We start from the raw sequence: 14,101 nt of genomic DNA, 5'->3' as shown, positions 1-14,101 counted from the left end.
GGGGGGGATGGTGTGTGTGTGTGTGTGTGGAGGGAGGGATGGTGTGTGTGTGTGTGTGTGTGGAGGGAGGGATGGTGTGTGTGTGTGTGTGTGGAGGAGGGAGGGACTGTGTTTGTGTGTGGAGGGATTGTGTGTGTGTGTGTGTGGAGGACAGAGGGAGTGATAGTGTGTGTGTGTGGAGGGAGGGAGGGATAGTGTGTGTGCATGCATGTGCATGTGTGTATGCAGGGAGGGAGGACAGTCTGTGCATGTGAGTGCAGGGAGAGAGGGATAGAGTGTGTGTGTATGCAGGGAGCGGAGATAGTGTGCATGTGCACAGGGAGGGGGCGTAGTGTGCGTGTGTGCAGGGGAAGGGGCAGTGTGGGTGTGCATAGAAGGAAGGATGGATTGTGTGTGTGCATGCGCGCAAGGAGGGAGGAACTGTGTGTGTGCGTGTGCGTGCGTGCATGGAGGGTGGGAGGGACATAGTGCATTTGTGTGTGCCAGAAGAGAGGGACTGTGTGTGTGTGTGTGTGTGTGTTGCGGGCCAGTAGGGGTTGCTCCTGCGTTGAGGCAACCACCTCACTGCTCCCGACCACCTTCCAGGCTCTGAGTGCCTCCCTGGGGGCACCTCATGTCTGTCCGACCCCCTACCTGGAGCACACCCGCAAGCCTGGCTTACCACCACCACCCAGGGTTTTGACTGATCTTGGACCTGTGCTCCCTGTGAAACAGGGCTAGTAGTCCTTGAGGGTACTTGACTCGCTGCAAGAACTTGGGGTGCTTCCCTCAGTCCGAAGCACAAATAGTGGTCTCCTTTAGTCAGCCGAACCAAGGGGACCCCAAGGCATAATCTAGACCGTCTCCCAATAAGTCTCCCATGCTAGGTACAAAGGAGAATTTTATTGGTTACAAGGAGTAGGTTTGGAATAGGGAAGTGTTTCTCAACCTTTTAAATAGCAAGTATCCCGAACTTCTGAAAATTTTAATAAGTACCCCAACACTCAATTTTCCATGGGATTTTATATTTACAGACTAATGTTTGCCATATGTTGGAAGAAGGGCTGTGTATATAAGGCCGTGATATGACAGATATTCGATCTATTGTAGGTTGGGCTGCCACCTTTTACACCAGGGATGCTCAGCTCAAATATGTACCTGGGCTTGAGGTGATGTTGGCCAAAACTAGGAGGGCTGAAGCCTAAATTATTGTTGCGGAATTTAATTGTGTGGTGGGTGAGAGAGACAGTGAGAGAGGAAAAGAGGGCAAGAGAGAGAGACAGACAAGGATATATGGTGAGAGAGAGAGAGAGATAGGGAAGGGGGAGGGTGGAGAGAGAAAGGCAAATGGGGAGAGAGAGGGGACAGGTAGCAACCCTAATTGTGGGAAAGACCCTTAGGAGGAGAGAAGATTGTGGGTGCTCTTTTTCTAAAAAGGGTATGTCTGCAGGAATACTGTGGTGGCAGTGGGTGAAGGGAATGTTTGGATCTGTAGTTCAGAGATAAAAAGATACACGGACATGCAACGACATGTTGAGACACGCATGCAGGCAGACATGGAGGCACACAGAGACATAAATAGGTGTACAATAATTCAGAATTTTAAGATTTATTCTTTTTTTATTGAATTTTACAAGTTTTTGAAACAAAATTACATGAATCATAAAAATTATAGAACAGTAAAAACAATACAACTCAAAGTTTTATATTAATAATCGCTAAACATGGGTATTTTTGTGATTGGAACTGATACTCTCCCTCTAGAATTATTCTACAAATCAGGGATTGGACTGGACTTTTTGTTAGCTTTACTTAAATAACGTTAAAATGAGTTCTTGTAAGAGCTGGATTTAATGAGAAACTTGGGCCTGTTTGAATGACACAAGCATTCCAAATCTTGTTTTTAAACTACTTATTGCTACTATCAGATCATTTTCCAAGCACAAATGATTTCTTATTTTACTTTTTAGCCCGGTCAAGTGCAAGAAACTGGTTGCACATAAATATGTTGAGGCAAACGGGAGAAGATCTGCGAGAGCCATGTTCCTCAGCTGTGGGTATTCCCATTTCATTTTCTGCCAAAATGCAGGGATGTTACACAATCCCATGCTTTGCATCCTCTGAGAGAGACAGTAACTTCATATCTCAACTCAAACGGGAGATTCAACAACCTTCCACACGACAACCACCGAAATTCAGTGTGAAGAAGTACAGTAGTATGTTCAGATCCCATGTCATGGCAAGGTGATTGGAAAAGACGTGAATTCAGACTTTTAGGAAGTTTACTGTTTGCACAGCTGTTTCTAGCACACTGTTTAAATCTTCATTCAGTCGCATTGCAGCCAGTGCCTGTCTATGGATCATTTAATAGATTTCATAGACATTAGGGCTGCAAGGGACCTTGGAAGATCATCAAGTCCAGCCCCCCACCCGAACGGCAGGAAGTCAGCTGGGGTCGTAGGATCCCAGCAAGATAAGCATCCAATTTACTCTTGAAGGTGTTCAATGTAGGTGCTTGAACCACCTCCGATGGCAGGCTATTCCAGACCTTGGGGGCTCGGACAGTAAAGAAATTCTCCCTTATGTCCAGCCTGAAATGGTCTTGCAGTAGTTTATAACTTTTCAACCTTGTCATCCCTTGGGGCACTCTGGTGAACAAACGTTCCCCCAGATACTGATAGTCACCCCGATAAACTTATAGGTGGCCATCGGATCACTTCTGAGCCTGTGCTTTTCCAGGCTAAAGAGCCTCATAGATCTCAGCCTGTCATCGTAAGTTCTGTTTTCCTGACCTCTGATCATGCACATGGCTCTTCTCTGGACTCTCTCAAGCTTCTCCACATCCTTTTTGAATTGTGGGGCCCAAAACTGGACGCAGTATTCCAGCTGTAGCCTCACCAAGGCTGAGTACAAGGGGAGAATGATGTCCCAGGATTTGCTTAATACAATGGTTCCACTTGATTGAAGGATTTATAGCTTTTAAGAAAGCAATGTGGCGGGCCAGTAGGGGGAGCTCCTGCGTTGAGCCTCCTACCTCACCATGCCCGTCCACCTTCTGGACTCCATGCATCTCTCCAGGGGTGCCTAAGCCCTGGCAGGCCCCCTTTCGAGCCCCACTGCAGAGTCCTCGGGGGGTAACGTGTGCTGCCACCACCCCGAGAAGGGACTGTCTGGGGCCTGTGTTCTCAGGGAAACACAGACCTAATAGTCCTACGGGTACTCGACCCAATACAAGAACTTGGGGCACTTCCCCAAATCAGGGGCCAAAAAGGATAGTTTCCCTTAGTCCGCTGAACCAAGGGGACCCCAAAGCATAATCTAGTCCCACTCCCAGTAAGTCTCCCACACTAGGTACAAAGGAGAACTTTATTGGTTACAGAGGGTAGGGTTAGAATAGGGTACAGGGTAGAGCAATATCAGAGAAATCCTATAGAGCAAACTCCTGTGGCTGGGGTAGCCTTTGATCTCGCATTTGAGTTACTGCAAGCTAAATAACTAGTTGGATCTCAGCTTACTCACAAGTATCTTCCAGAGGCAGTTCCTTGATCTTGAGTTCTGAGAGAGAGAGCAAGTTTCAGATGGTACAGCTCTTCTTTGTTCCTGAGTATCCCTCATGGCTGGTGCCTCCTCCTGCCAGGCAGTCCTTATATACCCCTTGTGACCTCATTTTCCTGGTCCAGTGGAGGCCAGCACCTGTTGGCTGTCAGCCAACCAATTTGAAATATATTACTAGTTGCTAGACAGACTCTAGCCCACCAGGAAGGAAGCCCCTCACCCAGGTATGTGATGCCAGTCACCTAGGCAGAGAGAGCAGGTTTCCCCCCTCCCTCAGGAATGTATCCAGCTCAGGTTACCTAAAGAGATAGGGTAAGGATGTCTCTCTCTGCTGGGCCCATCCTTATCAAATTTGTCACAGAGCACAGTTTTTGGGAGAGAAACAAAGATGGCTTTCTGCCACACAACACAACCACTTTATTGACCTACCATTGCTGTTGCTCCATCTGTGCACACAAATACATGCTGCTCCAATGACAATCCATTTTTTTACAATGTGATCATTTAAGATCTTAAATATGTCCTCTCCTGTTGTTTTTGTGTCCAATTCTTTGCAGTCATATATTTGTTTCTGTATTCCTTGCTCATTTTCATCATCAATGTATTTGACAAACATCGTCAATTGTGCATAGTTGGACACATCTGTAGATCCATCAATCAGTAAAGAAAACTTTTTTTCTGTATGATTTTTTCTGAAATTTGTTTAATTATGTCTTCTGCCATGTCATCAGTTCTTCTTGTCATGGTGTCATTTGAATGTGGGATGGTTTTAATTTTATCTGCTTTTGTTTTGCCAAACATGATTTCAGTGATTCTGATAGCAGCAGGAATCACACAGTTCTTAGCAATGGTATGTGGTTTCAATGGCATGTGGTTTCTTCATTTTTGCCACCACACGTGTGATTTCAAATGAAGCTTGTAGAGCTTGTTTAGGGAGTGCAGAGTACGATTTAATAGCAGCACTTGATTTTTTTCAAACTTTCACATTTTCTTGTGATGATAAAATCTATTAATTTGTCCTTCGGATCAGGATGTTTAGTATGAAGGTGCCGTTTCAGAAGGAAAGGCTTCGTACAATGATTAGATAATGTCTCGCTGCAAATCACATGAAGTGATAATGAAGGTGTACTTCTGTTGTAAACCCAAAAGCCAGATAACTGGGATTGTAGCTACGTGCTTTATGAACCTGTGAAGAATATTTACTTTCATACTTTCACTACTGAGGCTTGTTTGTTTTTTTTATTAAACGTGTTCCTCTGACTCCAGCACTTGTTGCACTATGTCTGGAAACTACCTTCTTCTAAACCTGAAGTCTTTCTTTTTACAAGAAAACAATCCATTTTAACACTCTCCTAAACAATAAAATTCAAACAGTGACACAAGCCCACTTAAATTTAAACACTTAAAGTGGAAACTACAGCTGACAGGCACGTGCTTAAACTCTGAGAAACATAATCTTCCTCCCTTTTACCGATGGATGATTCTTTATTTCTCATAAAGCAGGAGAGTTCTGATGCAGAAAAGCTGGCAAGCAAGCGCAGGGTTGATGAATTATGAAAGTATCTTATTTTAGGAAAATATACAGGTTTCCCTCCCTTGATTTATGCAGGTTTGGTACATGTGAATTCACTCTTATGCAATGACCATTTTTATACCCAAATTCGTTATATGTGAGGTAAATCCACAGTTATGCGATCAGCTCTGGGGCTCTGCTTGTCCCCACTTATCCCAGCCCCTGGATTGCACCATGCTGTGATGCAGGCAGGTGGTGTCGGCTGCTTCCAGGGCCACTGTAGCAGGGGTTGGAGTGATAGTGAGAAGCAGAGGCCCATGGCACTGTGAGGTAAGTCTGTAAGGCAGGGGTTGGCAACCCCTGGGGCATGCATGCTGAGCATGGCACCTGAGGCCATTTTGCTTGGCACATGAGGCCATTTCACTTGGCATGCTACCGCTAGCCCAGGCAGCTGCTCCCAGGCATGGAGCCTGGGCTGTTCCCAGCAGGTGGCTGGGAGGCTGCAAGCACCCTGGGCTCTGTGGCTGGCGTCAGCTACCAGGAGGCTGGAAAGCTGCTCCGGACTCCAGCATTGTGCATCTCAGAGCAGATGGTTGGGGGGGCCCTGAGGCAGCACAGCCCAGAAAAGCCCGGTGCTGCTGCCGGCCCTCCCTGTAGACCACCTGGGCTCTGGGCAGCTGCAGCAGGCAGCGGGCAGGCTGCAAACAGTTGCACTGGGCTCCGCAGCCCCAGCATCAGTTCCATGCTGCTAGTGGCTGCATGCGCACCTCAGAGCAGACAGCGGGGATAAATGGTAACACTGGGGGGGCAGGCAGCATCCCCCTTCCATCACCGCAGCCCACCCTGAGCACCGGGAAGAGTCCAGTGCCACCACCGGCCCTCCCGCATGCAGTGAACTGGGCCCCAGGCAGGCCGGGTCATGGGGCAATCCCCACAGTGCAGGAGGAAGCAGGGCGGTGCCCTGCCCCTCCCCTACTTCCACCTGCACTGTGAGGTCTCAGTCTGCACCCCCCCAAGCCCAGGTAGGATAAAGGAAAAAATACTTACCTGCCTGTGACTGGGTTGGCAGGGAGTGCACAGGTATCTGTTTGCCCACCTTCCCCCTCCTGCAGCAGCCTGTGGCCGGCCTGAGGGGCAGGAGGCAAGCAGCCAGATGCGAACCCAGGGACAGCCAGGGGAGCAGCGGTACCCCCTTGCTGCAGGGGTTTTTGGTACCCACATACCCCCTGCCTGTGTCTCGCGTACCCCTAGGGGTACGCGTACAACAGGTTGAGAAACTATGCAGGATAGAGCAATATCAGAGAAATATCTTAGAGCAAAAAGTGGCATGATAGCCTTTGATCATGCATCTGAGTTGTTGTAAACTATGTATCTAGTTAGATCTCAAGTAGCTTACTCACAAGTATCATCCAGAGGCAGGTAGAGATTTCCTCTGGAGGCAAGCAGTTCATTAACCATGAGTTTCAAGAGAGGGAGAGTGAGTTTCAGATGGTTCAGCTTCTCTGAGTTTTCATCATGGCTGCTGCTCCTTCTCCTGGGCAGTCCTTAACTTATATAGACCTTATGACCTCATTTACCTGGTCCAATGGAGACCAGCAACAGTTGGCTGCCAGCCAACCAATTTGAAATGCATCACTGTTTGCCTGGTAGACTGGCAGGGTCTCTAGCCCCTTCCTAGTCAAGTTGACATTGCATAGAATAATAGGGAGCCCCACCCTACCCAGGTTTGTGAGGCCAGTCACATAGGCTGGGGGAGCAGGTTTCCCCCCCCCTCAGGAATGTATCCAGTTCAGGTTACAACTCAGGGTTACCTGAAGCCACTGGGGTCAAAGGTGTCTGCCCTCTGCAGTGACCATGGTAACCAAATTGTCCCATAGCAGAGTTTGCGGAGAGACAGAGATGGTATTCTGCCACACTTTCCTCCTCCTTTAAAAGCTTGGGCACATGGCTTCACAGAGCTGTGTGTACAAGCATATTTTGTTTGGAAGGGAGTCACCTTTCACACCTAAAGAGAGATTAAACAGCACATAAGACTGGTTATAGCAATACTACACATAGAACATTGAAACACATTGGGGTGCTCCCACGCCAGAGCTCTGTCAGGTGGGCCTGAGTTCACCTGACCCATTACCTGGAGTCCTTTCACTACAGGTCATCTGCTATCACATTCTGGCTTCCCTTGATTTGTTTGATGGTAAAATTGAGCTCTTGAAGCTGCCAGGCCTATTGTTGAAGCTTGGCATTGGTATTGTGCATGGTTTGCAACCACTGAAGCGGGGCATGGTCCGATAGGACAGTGAACTGCTGCCCCTGCAGATAGGGTCTCAGCTTCTTCAGTGCCAAGCACTCTTTCTTAATAGATGACAGGTTTCTCTCCTGAGGGATTAACTTCCAGCTTAAGTAAACCACAGGGTGTCGTGCTTCTTTGTGCTCTTGTAAGAGTGTAAAGCTCCTACGTCTGTGTTGAAGGCATCAGTGGCTATGTAGAAGGGTTATCATGAACTGGTGCCTTCAGAACCGGTTGTTTGATCAGGGCAGCCTTTAGGGTGTCAAACACTTCCTGACACCCCTGCTTAGACCACTGGATCAGGGCTGCTCTTCTTGGTCAGTTCATGTAGGGGAGCGGCCATCGCTCCAAATCCAGGGACAGACCTCCTGTAGTATCCAGCCAGACCAAGGAAGGCTCAGACTTGCTTCTTGGTTTGTGGGGTCAGCCAGTGTCTAATGGCCTTGATCTTGTCCCACAAGGGAGCAATCTGACCTCCACCCACACAAGGTCCCAAATATACCACTTCAGATAGTGCCAACTGGCACTTTTTGGCTTTCATCACTGTTTGCATCACTGTTTGCCTGGTAGACTGGCAGGGTCTTCAGCCCCATCTTAGTCAAGTTGACATTGCATAGAACAATAGGGTGTTTGAGCCCCCCACCCAGGTTTGTGAGGCCAGTCACATAGGCTGAGGGAGCAGGTTTCCCCCTCCCTCAGGAATGTATCCAGCTCAGGTTACAACTCGGGGGTTACCTGAAACTGCTGGAGTCAGAGGTGTCTGCCCTCTGCAGTGACCGTGGTAACCAAATTGTCCCATAGCAGAGTTTGCGGAGAGATAGAGATGGTATTCTGCCACAGTGTGTCTGTTCCAGAAGAGAGGGACAGTGTGTGTGTTTATCTGTATGTAGGTAGGGAGGGACAATGTGTGTGTGTGTGTTTGCAGGGAGGGGTGGATAGTGTGTGTGCAGGGATGAAGGGACAGAGACTGTGCAGGGAGAGAGGGACTGTGTGTGTGTGTGTGTGTGTGTGTGTGTGTGCGCGCGTGCGCGCATGCTTGTGTGTGCGTGCAGGGAGGGACATAATGTGTTTGTGTTGGGAGGGAGGGACAGTGTGTGTGTGTGTGCGCGCGAGATCAGGAAGATAGGGACATAGTGTGTGTTTGTGTGTATAAAGGGAGGGGCATAGTGTGTGTGTGTGTGTGTGTGTGTGTGTGTGTGTGTATCCAGGGAGGGAAGGACAGTATGTGTGTCTAGGGAGGGAGGAAGCGTGTGCGTGTGTTTGCAGGGAGGGAGGGATGGAGTGTGTCTGTGTGTTTATGGTTGTGTGTGCAGGGAGGGTGGGACTGTGTGTGTGTGTGTGTGTGTGTGTGTGTGTGTGTGTGCGCGCGCGGAGAGGGCCGAACGGGGGTGTGCGTATGTGCAGGGAGGGATGGACTGTGTGTGGTTGTGCAAGGAGGGAAGAACACAGTGTGTGTGTGTGCATGTAGAGGGAGACAGTGTGTGTGCAGGGAGTTAGAGACATAGTGTGTATATGTGCAGGGATAGAGGGACATTGTGTATGTGTGTGCGTGCAGGTTGGAAGGGACTGTGTGGGAAGGGAGTGGCAGAGTGTGTGCGTGTGTGTGTGTGTGCGCGTGCGTGTGCACAGGGTGGGAGGGACTCTGTGTGTGTGTGTGTGTGTGTGTGTGTGTGTGTGCATGCGCACATGTGTGTTTTCATAGGGTCAGTCCCACACGCACACCCTGCCATAGACATGCACTACATGCCCCTTTCTCTGCCATACACACAGAGCCTGCTCACATGCCCCAGCCACCGTCCCCTCCACACCCTACATATCCATGTACATACTCACATGCACCCTCACCCCTCACACATACCTGCACCTTCCCCTGCACTCCATTCCCACAGCCACCTACAAACCTATACCCACCCCCCACAGTGTATAAGAGTAAAACTTCATTTTAAGCTATTGTGCAGTCACCTTAACATACACTACGCAAATGCATTCAATATTTTTTTAAGTGAAATTAATGAATGCTGTAGATGTTCACTTTTTAGAATATAATTTGGTATTTTTCTGGTTCCGAGATAGCAAACTGCTTTGCTGAAAGGAGTACTTTCAGGGCCAAGGGGAGGGACTTCTGGTGGCAAATGTCAGGAGTTAGGGGTGGGACTTCCAGTTACAAGATGGCTATTGGGGTGGGGCACCTGTCAAGGGGCAGGGCTACCCATGCAGCCCTCGACAGCTTGCCAAAACTTACGCAGCCCTCTGCTCAAAAATGTTGCCCCCCCCCGGTATATCATCTAATATTGTACCATACCAGTCTCATGTCCCACCTCACTCCTGACCTTCCCCATTGCAAGAAATCCCCTGTGAACTACTAGTGATGACCAAAAAGCACAGCACTGGAATGAGGCATACTCTATCTCTCAGGGTGCTTATGCACGTCTCTCTGAACATCCCTGGTGAGAGGCACAGATCTGCTTCTGGGGAGCCAAAACCATCAAATCTAATTTCACAGTCATAGCTCTAAGTATTTTTTTTCCAAAAAATCCCTCTACCATTCAGTAAAGCTAGACCTAATTTCTTCACTCCATGTTGGGCAATTTTATAATTACCAAATGAACCTATCATACATGGCTTAGACTCTTCACAGCATTCAGAGCTAAAAGCTATTTTTCTTTGTTGCCTTACAAACCTCTTGTGTAGTCAGCTCTTTGGGGTATACAGGTTTAGAGTCCAGGCTCTGCTGCGTGTATGGTAAACTCTTCTATGCACACAGCACTACGCTTTTTTGTTCTGTATCTGGTTAGCTTTTTAGTTCTTATGAGATTTTTCTAGGGTTGCACCAATGAAGATTTTTTTTTTTTTTTTTTTTTGGCCAAAACCAATAGCCGATTATTAATCAGCCATATTGGCCAATACTGATCTGATAGCTGACATGCAGCCTAGCAGCTTGGAGAGCAGCGTCCGGCCGGTAAGTCTGTGGGAGGGAAAACGCGTGTGAGGGGACAGAACGAGGCCCCAATGGTGAGTGAGGGACTGGGGCTAGGGTAGGCACTGCCCAGCCATGGCACTTGGTATGGAGGCTTGGTACAGAGCCTTGGGCGGCTCATCCAGGAGAGTGGCTCCCTGCTGCTGTGTGCAGCTCTGGGGGAGACATGGGGGCATGTGCCCCCTGGATTTGTGTGTGGGGTGAGGGTAGGCTGCCTGCTGTGAGCGTGGATCTAGCAGTTGTGCTGGCCTCTTCCCAGTTGGGGGGCTGGGCTCAGGGTGGGTATAGGTGGGCAGCAGTGGCGCTGGGAGGGTGGGCTACAGGCACTCCAAAATTCACTATAGGCCCCCTCTGCCTGTAGCCCCTCTTCCATCACTGCTCCCACCTGCCCTGAGTGCAGCCCTGGCCTAGCACACCCCCCGAAGAGTTTGGCACGGCCCTTGACCCTAAGCCTGTAGTGGGCAGGCTGCCCCACACACAAATCTGGGGAGTACATGCCCCCTCCCCATGGCTCCCCCTGGGAAGCCCGCCCCCTACTTTCTACCCCTGTGTACCCCCCTGATGAGCTGCCTAGAGCTCCTTGCTGCCCTGGCTGGGAAGCACCTGCCCCTGCCCCAGCCCCACTCCCTCCCTCATCATGGGGGCCTTGGGCTTCCCTCCCCCACACCCCTTCTTTCCCCTCAACACTTACCTGCCGGATGTCACTGTCCAAGCTGCCAGGCTGCATGCATGCTGCAGCAGTGCACATGCACGCATTTATCAGTGACATTTTTGGCTACACTGGCCAAAAAACTCCAATTGGCACCAATTAAAAGGAAAATTGACATTATCAGCAATCTGATACGGACCAATATCAGTGCACCTCTAGATCTTTCTTTTCATTTGCATAGAATCAATACTATCAGGATTGATGGACTTAAATCTTAAGATCAGGCAATACTTAAACATAACTTTTTTTTCTCCTATGCAGTAAGAAAATAATAAATGTAAGAAGTCTGCCAGCAGAAGCTGATGTGTTCAGGAGCCAGAGTGAAGTAAACCTGGGAGGGCTTCTAGAGTCCATGAGAAGAATTGCATCTTCAGGTTGGTGGGCGAAAGAATGTGAACAGGACTGTAAAACATACTTTCAATGCTAGAATAATAGAGATACTAAATGTGGGCTGGAAAGTGAGGTTGGGCTGGGAAGGAGATGGAACGCTCTCCATTGTCTAAGGCAGGGCAGCAAAAGTGGGGTGGATTGCTTTTGAACTTGGGCATTTGAGAAGGGTAATTTTTCCTCCTTATTTTAATGTTTTATTCCAGGGATGCTCATCCTCTGGCCCATGGGCCAAATGTGGCCTGTGGAACCATGGCATCTGGTCTGGGGGTACCTGTGGGTCATGAAATTTGGTGTTGGGGAAACAGTGACATTTGATACTGCCACCCTCCCCCATGGCCAAATTCCCAAGCCCTGCAGGGTTAGGTTGCCCTCCTTCCTCCTGCGGGGCTGGGTCAGAGCTAGGCCGTGTCCCCACTCCCCCCGACTGAGCTAAGCCTTCTTTCCCTGTGCAGCTGGATGAGGGCTGGACTGTCCCCTCATCCCACCTTCGCATGTCTGGATGAGGCCCTGTCTTGAGTGCTGGATCGGGGCTACTGACCATATCCACTCGCAGACAGACTGGGCACTGCCCCTCGGGCCCACTGGGCAAAAAGGTTGAAAGCCACTATTTTTTAAAATTCTTTTTCCATTTTTTTGCGTCTTTTATTATAAGCTGCCCTGCACCCTTTTTTGAGAAGGTTGGCATGTAAATCAAATAAATATACAATCAGATTCACCTTACAGACGTTGTCAAAGAAATGCTGTTATGTGCCCCAAACTCTACGTTATGTACAAACAGCCTCCTTCTTTGTTATGGCATTGAGTGAGATAGATAGATACTCACTACTACATCATATTTAGAGTAGTTTAATTGTAGGCTACATGTAGTGGCTAGAAACAGACATCTCCAGACATCTCCCCCTCTACGCGACACTGGTCAGGCCACAGCTGGAGTACTGTGTCCAGTTCTGGGCACCCTACTTCAAGAGGGATGTGGACAACATTGAGAGGGTCCAGAGGAGGGCCACCCGCATGATCCAGGGACAGCAGGGCAGACCCTACAATGAGAGGCTACGGGACCTGAACCCATTCAGCCTTCACAAGAGAAGGCTGAGGGGGGACCTTGTGACCATCTATAAACTCACTAGGGGGGACCAGAAGGGTTTGGGGGAGACCTTGTTTCCCCTAGCATCCCCGGGGATAACAAGGAATAATGGCCACAAGTTGTTGGAGAGTAGATTTAGATTAGACATCCATAAGAACTACTTCACAGTTAGGGCGGTTAGGGTCTGGAACCAACTTCCAAGGGAAGTGTTGCTGTCTCCTACCCTGGGGGTCTTTAAGAAGTGGCTTGATGCCTACCTGGCTGGGGTCACTTGAACCCAGTTTTCCTCCTGCCCAGGCAGGGGGTCAGACTTGAAGATCTACAAGGTCCCTTCTGACCCTACTTCTGTGATTCTATGAAGTGTGATCAGCAGGGATCTGGATTTTCGTTTCCTATGAAAAAACAGAAAAACATGGATTTCCCCCCTTTACTGGAGGAAAACATGGATTTCTCATTTTAAATGGAGAAACCCATGGATTTTGCAGTCTTGCAGAGTGCTCTCTGCAACCTGGCAGAGTTCCAGCTTATAAGGGTCTGGGAGAGTGTGGGCTTAGGCAGGGGGTGCCATGTGCATGGAGGCACATGGCTGCCAGGCAACTTGGAGAGGCACTCCTATAGGTAAATGGGTGGCAGGATGGGAATTGAGGCCCCCATAGGGAAGGAGGGAGGGAGTTGGGCAGGGCTGGGGCTGCTGCCCAGCTGGGTGGTACAGGGTTTTGGGGGCCTGTATGGCTGCAGGGCCTTAATGGGGAGCCACAGATGGATTGTCCAGGTAGTGGGGGAGTTGGGGCTGACTTCCCACTGCTGCATGCACTTCTGCAGTGGGGAGAGGCAGGAGGGTTCTGTGTCCCCCACATCTGTGTGCAGGGTAGGGGTGGGGATGTAACCACTTAAATGTTACACAAATTGCTAATTGCTCAAATCACAAGTGAGACGTTATGAGGGAGGATAAGGTAAGATGCCATGTTTGTTGATTCAGTGCCCTGTGGGGTCAGGCTAACTTAGGATCTCAATATGGTGCTGTTAGACAGGAGGGTGTGACACAATTGTACACACACACACACACACACACACACACTACCAGCTCAGGCACATACACATCCAAACCAGCCTAGGCACATGCATACCTATCACCAGTTCAAGCACATACACTATTCACCCCAAAAGTTAGACACAGATCACCAATTCATATATCATGCACACAATGCCATACACACACACACACACACACACACACAACCCACCTACACATGCACACAGACAAGTTCCTAACTTGCATGGTATAGTGTGTCTGTGTGTGCTTGGCGTACCTGGGATACTTGGGGGAAGGTTCAGGTGAGAGAGAGTTAAAGTGTAGGGAGTGGAAGTTGCCAGAACTGGGATTAGAACCAGTGGACTACAGGGAAGCTGACTGAGGAACTGAGGCTTGGGTTTACTTAAGGTAGACTGGGGCTGGAAACTGAGGCAGACAGCTGAGATGGGGGGGAGGGGTGCAGATAAGTGGTGGCAAGGAGGAGACAGCCAGGAAAGAAACAGACAGACAGAGAAACCTGGGAGCTTGGGGCTGGAAACTGAGGCAGACAGCTGAGATATTGGGGGGGGGGGGT

At 49.3% G+C, this 14,101-nt stretch overlaps 1 protein-coding gene across 11 annotated transcripts in view; it reads left to right on the top strand.

Annotated features, from left to right (window-relative positions):
• Nucleotides 1-14,101, top strand: part of USF3 (upstream transcription factor family member 3) — a 120,253-nt gene that overhangs the window by 34,914 nt on the left and 71,238 nt on the right. For 10 of the 11 annotated variants that reach the window (XR_003091902.1, XM_025192450.1, XM_025192454.1 and 7 more), the window contains 2 exons: nucleotides 11,282-11,394; nucleotides 11,863-12,003. The gene's annotated coding sequence lies outside the window, so the exon portion shown is untranslated. The remainder of the gene's footprint in view (nucleotides 1-11,281; nucleotides 11,395-11,862; nucleotides 12,004-14,101) is intronic. The other variant, XM_025192448.1, reaches the window with a different exon arrangement.

The sequence above is a fragment of the Alligator sinensis genome, unplaced genomic scaffold (assembly GCF_000455745.1).
Source record: "Alligator sinensis unplaced genomic scaffold, ASM45574v1 scaffold101_1, whole genome shotgun sequence".
Classification (NCBI taxonomy): domain Eukaryota; kingdom Metazoa; phylum Chordata; order Crocodylia; family Alligatoridae; genus Alligator; species Alligator sinensis.
This window is presented reverse-complemented; position numbering and strand designations above follow the sequence as displayed.